This window comes from Melanerpes formicivorus, unplaced genomic scaffold (genome assembly GCF_026170545.1).
Source record: "Melanerpes formicivorus ecotype bairdi unplaced genomic scaffold, bMelFor1.0.p_v2 SCAF_255, whole genome shotgun sequence".
NCBI classification, from domain to species: domain Eukaryota; kingdom Metazoa; phylum Chordata; class Aves; order Piciformes; family Picidae; genus Melanerpes; species Melanerpes formicivorus.
This window is the reverse complement of record NW_027142607.1, coordinates 33,979-40,624: the sequence shown is the minus strand read 5'-3', so window position 1 is coordinate 40,624 and position 6,646 is coordinate 33,979. Positions and strand designations below refer to the sequence as shown.

The 6,646-nt window shown below is 62.7% G+C and overlaps 1 long non-coding RNA gene across 3 annotated transcripts; it reads left to right on the top strand.

Moving 5' to 3' along the window:
* Window positions 1–1,159: 1,159 nt before the first annotated feature.
* On the top strand, window positions 1,160–3,408 carry LOC137458499 (uncharacterized). 3 transcript variants are annotated; one of them, XR_010991781.1, is made up of 4 exons: window positions 1,160–1,474; window positions 1,937–2,069; window positions 2,172–2,339; window positions 3,003–3,408. It is a non-coding gene; the product is annotated as an uncharacterized lncRNA (long non-coding RNA). The 3 variants fall into 3 exon arrangements; XR_010991782.1 differs by lacking the exon at window positions 1,937–2,069 and having other exon boundaries at window positions 2,154–2,339; XR_010991780.1 differs by lacking the exon at window positions 1,937–2,069 and having other exon boundaries at window positions 2,150–2,339.
* Window positions 3,409–6,646: the final 3,238 nt, after the last annotated feature.

The window sequence follows — 6,646 nt, the reverse complement described above, 5'->3', positions numbered from 1 at the left end:
CAGCAATAAATGATTCCTGCTGCACCAATAAATGATTCCTGCTGCACTAGTAAGTGATTCCTGCTGCACCAGTAAGTGATTCCTGCTGCACCAATAAATGATTCCTGCTGCACCAATAAATGATTCCTGCTGCACCAGTAAATGATTCCTGCTGCACCAGTAAGTGATTCCTGCTGCACCAATAAATGATTCCTGCTGCACCAGGGGGGTCCCTGCATGCATTCCCACACGGGAGTCTCCTGTGCCTAGCAGGAGAAAACTCTGCTCTCTTTCTGCTCCATGTCAGTCTAGGAAGTAGCTTTCGGGGTAGCCTGTGGGGCACCGGAGCACCGCAGCAGGCCGCATGGCTTCAGGAGGATCCAAGTGCGGCTGCGTCTGAGGCACAAAGGCAGCAGCGAGGAACCTGCCTGCGGCCTCCGATGGAGGCCTCGGGCGGAGCATCGCTGCCCAGGGGTCCAACCCAAACTGGGTGTGAGAGACATCGACCTCTGGCACATTCCCCACTGTGGGGCAGCCACCAGCCGGCAGCACGGGGGCTGGAGTAGCTGCAGCTGTTTGTGGGGGACCCTTCCCTGCCCCCCTTCATTGCTGCAGCAGAGCTCCCCTTCGGGGGGAGAGGGGATGTGTACACAACTGACTAGGAAAGGACCGAGCTGCTGGCCGGGCAGTTTGCTTCACATTCTGCCTTTTGGGGGGAGAATCAAAGGGAGCGGGGGGATTCTGGGCGGACATGGGGCAGGGGGATGCTGCAGCAGAGGAGCAGGTGAGGGCTGGGGGCACCCCCCTAAACCGCTGACAAGTCTCGGAGGGGACCACAGAACATTTCACAGCGTCAGTGCCGTGAGAGGCGATGCGGAGCAGACCCTCTCCAGCTGGAGAGGGAGGAGTTGGAGCGACTGCTGTGTCACAAAACTTTGGAAACGACCCCCCGTCTCCCCTCTCTGTTTTAAAGGCTGTGAGAATCGTAATGAAGTCACACAGGGGCTTGAGCTATAAGCACAGCCTGCGGCCGTACCCATCATAAACAGAGGCTTTTACCTGCGCGCGGTGTAGGGTTTCGATTTAAATGCCAAAACATCCCGAACGGGGCCGGGCCGAGCTGCTGCCCACGCCCAGGGCAGTGCTCAGGGCCGCCCCCGCGTGCGTCACGGGCGGCACCGCCGCCGTGCCGCGGCGCGTGCCGCCCCGAGGGCGCTCAGCGCTGCAGCGAACCGCGCTGAACGCTTGAAATGCTGGAAAGTTGTTAGGGGGAGAAGGGAAAAGGGAGAGAGAGCCTGACTCGATCGCTGACATGGGTACAACTCCTGCGCCGCAGCGAGGCTCCAGTCCCGCCAGGGCGATAGCGTCGCGATCGTTGCCATGGGTTCAGCGCATGCGTCGCAGCGAGGGTTGTTCGCGCGCACGGGGCTGGCGGCTTTAAAACGGCGCTCACTGGCCCGCCGGGGCTATCGGGTTCCTGCTCGCTCCGTGCTAGGTGAGTGCCTGCCTCCACAGTTCTCCGGGGCTTTCCTCTGGCAGCTGCAGGACCGCACTCTGGCTTTGCTTGCAGGGGGGTTCCGGGAGCCGAGCCGGGACCGTTTGGGAGCCGTGACGGGGCAGGGGACTCGCGCACTACCGGCCGGGGCTGGGGCCGGGGCGAGCGGGCGGGCGGGCCGGCCGGGGCGAGTGGGCCGGCCGGGGCGGGCGGGCCGGCCGGCCGGGGCGGGCGGGCGGGCCGGGGCGAGCGAGCGGGCGGGCGGGCCGGGGCGAGCGAGCGGGCGGGCGGGCCGGGGCGAGCGGGCGGGCGGGCCGGGGCGAGCGAGCGAGCGGGAGGGCCGGGGCGAGCAGCAGTCAGGAAGAGTCAGGAGGGGTCTTCTCCCGGTAACAGTAAGTGCTCTTCTAGCGTGCCACCTGTCGTCTTTGTGTTCCTCCCCGTAACTCCAAATTCCCTTCCTAGTGTTCTCACTGCCTTTCCAAGTCTCCCAGTAACTCCCCCACAGCTCTGCGAGTTAAATGAATGCCAGAGAAAAATGAGATGCCTGTGCAGTGTTTTTCTAGGGTGCAGGGAAACCTACTCACAGCTTTACAACGTGAGTAACTGAGAGCTAAGCTTTGCTTTTTGCTCCACTCCTTACCGTTTGACTCTTTGCTTTCTACTTGGTCGACCAAGCAAGGCTGATGTCACTTCACAGTCGCTACCCCGTTGGTGCCTGCCTGCGAGTGCCAGGACCCTTCCCGGAACCACAGGACAGAAGGAGGGTTTGTCTCTCTCGCGGTGCCCTGAGCAGGAGTCGTACCAACACAGGCTCAGAAAGCTGAAACCATTGAAAGATTTAATTAGAGAGCAACAGGCATTAGAGGTTGGTTGATGGCCAGGGAGAAATGCACCGACTGCAAGGCAATGGGGGCGTAGTAAATCCTGGGGAACAGGGAACACGCTCGGAGACGCAGAGCCACGCAACAGCTCTCACAGAGAGGCGCAGCAAAAACTCAGCTGCGTCCCGAAGGCGCAAACCCTACCAAGAAGGGCGTCCGTGGGTCGGGGCTATCAGAAGCAGGGCAGCCCCTCAGCTGTCTCTGTCTTTCCTACCGCGATGCCACGTGGGGGTGGGCGATTGTGGGGGGGTTACAGACCATTGCAAAAACAGGGCGGAGGGCTTGCCAGCGCCGGGCAAACCAACCCCAGGGGCGGCTGCTGCCAAGAGGCCTGGTCACACCTAGCGGAGCATGTTGGAAACTGGGGACATTCAGCGTATCCCACAGCAGAATGTGACTCCGGCTGAGAGAGGATGAACTCAGAGGGGGCAACACACATCAATGCATTATAGTCACTGTGCGAATAGTTAGAAGTCGGTCTAACCTCTTTCCCTCCTGGCTTAACACCAGCCTGGCGTCCAGGACTCAACATACGCACTGCACAGCAACCCACAGAGCTCCTGGGTCATCCCACCTGTACTTGTTCCTGCTGTCCCTGCAGCAATGGACTGTTTCTGATTTTTTTTTTTCCTCTTTTCCTTTCAAAGTCAGACTGATTCCTGATTCTTCTCCACATCCCTGCCCAGTTCCAGCACCAGAGAGACTGCCCTGAGAGAGAACGAGCCGGGATAACCAGGGACTTGCCTCGAGGAGTCGAATACCACGTGCCAAGAGTGGATGACAGGGCTGTGACAGGGGAGCGGGAGGGGAATGGAGGGGTGGCTTGTGGCGGGTGAACGCCCATTCTGAAGACAGGGTGGAGGGCTTGCGAGTGTTCTACTAAACTCTCTGCTTCCCAGCTGACTCCAAATTATTTCTTGCTGGATTTGGTCCTTTCCTTTTTTTTTCCCCCCTCTGTTGGGAGGGAGGAGGGGGGGGAGCAGGAGAGAGATTCTCAGCCTCGACACCATCCAAGCTCTGAGCTCCCAGGTAAGGGTCAAATCGCTGCAGCGACGACACAGCCGAGGAGCGGGCAAGTGAGGGGCGGGGGCAGCCTCTCCCAAACGCTGCCGGCGGACTGCTTGCCCGAACGTTCCCGGAGGGGACGGAAACCCATGACAAAACGTAAGTATTAGCGTGAGGTATTGTAGCGGAGGAAAAGCCATGCTGTTCCTCCAGAGGTTGCAGAGCAGTAGTAACGTGTACGCCAAAAGGTTTCCAATGGCCCTGAGCGGCAAATTAAAACCGCACAACACACACAAAGGAGACCCCACTGGTTTTATATTCAGTTGTTTAATTTGAATGGAAAGGCCTCTGAAGAGAGGCCAGCTGAGTCGCTCCCCACGCACCCGGAGGAGATGCCCCCCCTGACCGGTCAGCGTCCCCCCCCACTTCAGGGGGTTTGTGGGCATCTATGGTGGGTGTGGGGGGTATCAAAGAGGAATTCAGGGACATGTGGGAGCCAATGGAGGGTCACCTGGGGGCACTTCAGTTGGATGGTTAGGGTTAGTTGGGGGGGGGGAGTGGAGGCTGGCTTGCTGGCAGCCTCTGGTGTGTGTGGGGGGTTGGCCAGCTTGGCAGCGGCGGCCTCTGTTATTGGGCGGGGGGGTTGGCTGGCTTGGCGGCGGCAGCAGCGTCTGTTGTTGGTTGGGGGGTTGGCCGGCTTGGCAGCGGCGGCTTCTGTTGGGTGGGGGGCGGGATGCGTGGCTGGCTTGGCCACAGCCTTTGTTGTTGGGTGGGGGGTGTTGGCTGGTTTGGTGGCAGCCCATGTTTTTGGGTGTGTGTGGGGGGGGTGGCTGGCTTTTTGGCGGCAGCTTCTGTTATTGGGTGGGGCGTGGGGGGGGGGGGCTTGGCCTGGCAGTGGCCTCTGTTATTGGTTGGGGGGGTGGGATGCGTGGCTGGTTTGGCGGTGGCCTCTGTTATTGGGTGGGGATGGGGGGGGTCGCTGGCTTGGCGGCGTCACCCTCCATTTTTTGGGGGGGTTGGGGGGTGGCTGGCTGCAGCAGCTTCTGTTGCTGGGGGGTATGGGGGGATTCGCTGGTGCGGCGGCGGCCTCTGTTTTTTTGGGGGCTTTGGGGGCGCCTGTCTTGGGGGCGGCAGCTTCTCTTGCTGGGGTGGGAGGGTTGACTGGCTTGGCGGCAGCGGCTTATGTGGTTGGTTGGGGAGGGTGGCTGGCTTTTTGGCGGCGGTCTCTGTTGGTGTTGGGTGGGTGGGGGGGTGGCTGGCTTGGTGGTGGCAGTGTCTGTTGTTGGTTGGGGGGTTGGCTGGCATGGCAGTGGCAGCCTCTGTTGGGTGGGGGGTGGGATGTGTGGCTGCCTCGGCAGCGGCCTCTGTGTGTGTGGGGTAGGGGTGGTGGCTGGTTTGGCGGCAGCCCATGTTTTTGGGTGTGGGGGTGTGGCTGGCTTTTTGGCGGTGGCCTCTGTTATTGGGTGGGGGTAGGCTTGGTGGCAGCGCCCTCTGGTTTTTGGGGGGGTTAGGGGGTGGCCGGCTTGGTGGCGGCAGCTTCTGTTGCAGGGCTGGGGGGTGGCTGGCTTGGCAGCGGCGGCCTCTGTTGTGACTGGGGTGGGTGGGATGCGTGGCTGGCTTGTTAGCCGCCTCTGTGTTTTGGGGGGTGTGGGGGGGTGGCCAGCTTGGCGAAGGCAGCTTCTGTTGCTGGGGTGGGATGCGTCGCTGGCTTGGCGGCAGCTTCTGTTGCTGGGGGGCATGGGGTGGTTGCTTGTCTTGGCGGCGGCCTATGTGGCTAGGTGGGGGGGCTGTGGCTGGCTTGGTGGCGGCCTCTGTAGTTTGGGGGGGTTGAGGGGTGGCTGGCGCGGCGGCGGCAGCTTCTGTTGCTGGGGGGCATGAGGGGATTTGCTGGCTTGGCGGCAGCGTCCTCTGTGGTTGGGGGGGTGGCTGGCTTTTTGGCGGCGGCCTCTGTTGGCGTTGGGTGGGTGGGGGGGTGGCTGGCTTTGCAGCAACGGCCTCTGTTATGGGGTGGTGGGCAGGCTGCCTTGGCGGCGGCAGTGTCTTGTTGGTTGGGGGTTTGGCTGGCTTGGCAGCGGCAGCCTCTGTTGGGCGGGGGGTGGGATGCGTGGCTGCCTTGGCAGCGGCCTCTGTTGTTGGGTGGGGGGTAGGAGTGTTGGCTGGTTTGGTGGCAGCCCATGTGTTTGGGTGTGTGTGGGGTGGCTGGCTTTTTGGCGGCGGCCTCTGTTACTGGGTGGGCTGTGGGGGGGGGCTGGCTTGGCTTGGTGGCTGTGGCCTTTGTGGTTGGGGGGGGGGCTGGCTTGGCGGCGGTGGCCTGTGTTGGGAGGGGGGGGGGACTGGCTTGGTGGCAGCGGCCTCTGTTGTGACTGGGGTGGGTGGGATGCGTGGCTGGTTTGGCGGCGGCCTCTGTTATTGGGTGGGGGTTGGGGGGGTGGCTGGCATGGTGGCGGCGCCCTCTGTGGTTTGGGGGGGTTGGGGGGTGGCTGGCGCGGCGGCGGCAGCTTCTGTTGCTGGGGGGCATGAGGGGATTTGCTGGCTTGGCGGCAGCGTCCTCTGTGGTTGGGGGGGTGGCTGGCTTTTTGGCGGCGGCCTCTGTTGGCGTTGGGTGGGTGGGGGGGTGGCTGGCTTGGCAGCGACGGCCTCTGTTATGGGGTGGTGGGCAGGCTGCCTTGGCGGCGGCAGCGTCTGTTGTTGGTTGGGGGTTTGGCTGGCTTGGCAGCGGCGGCCTCTGTTGGGTGGGGGGTGGGATGCGTGGCTGCCTTGGCAGCGGCCTCTGTTGTTGGGTGGGGGGTAGGGGTGTTGGCTGGTTTGGTGGCAGCCCATGTTTTTGGGTGTGTGTGGGGTGGCTGGCTTTTTGGCGGTTGCCTCTGTTACTGTGTGGGCCGTGGGGGGGTGCTGGCTTGGCTTGGTGGCGGTGGCCTCTGTTGTGACTGGGGTGGGTGGGTGGGATGTGTGGCTGGTTTGGCGGCGGCCATTGTTATTGGGTGGGAGTTTGGGGGGCAGGCTTGGTGGCAGCGCCCTCTGTTTTTTGGGGGGGTTAGTGGGTGGCCAGCTTGGCGGCGGCAGCTTCTGTTCCTGGGGGGTGTGGGGCAATTTGCTGGCTTGGTGGCAGCGGCCTCTGTTTTTTGGGGGGGTTAGGGGATGGCCGGCTTGGTGGTGGCAGCTTCTGTTGCGGGGCTGGGGGGTGGCTGGCTTGGCAGCAGCGGCCTCTGTTGTGACTGGGGTGGGTGGGATGCGTGGCTGGCTTGTCAGTGGCCTCTGTTTTTTGGGGGGGGTGGGGGGTGGCCAG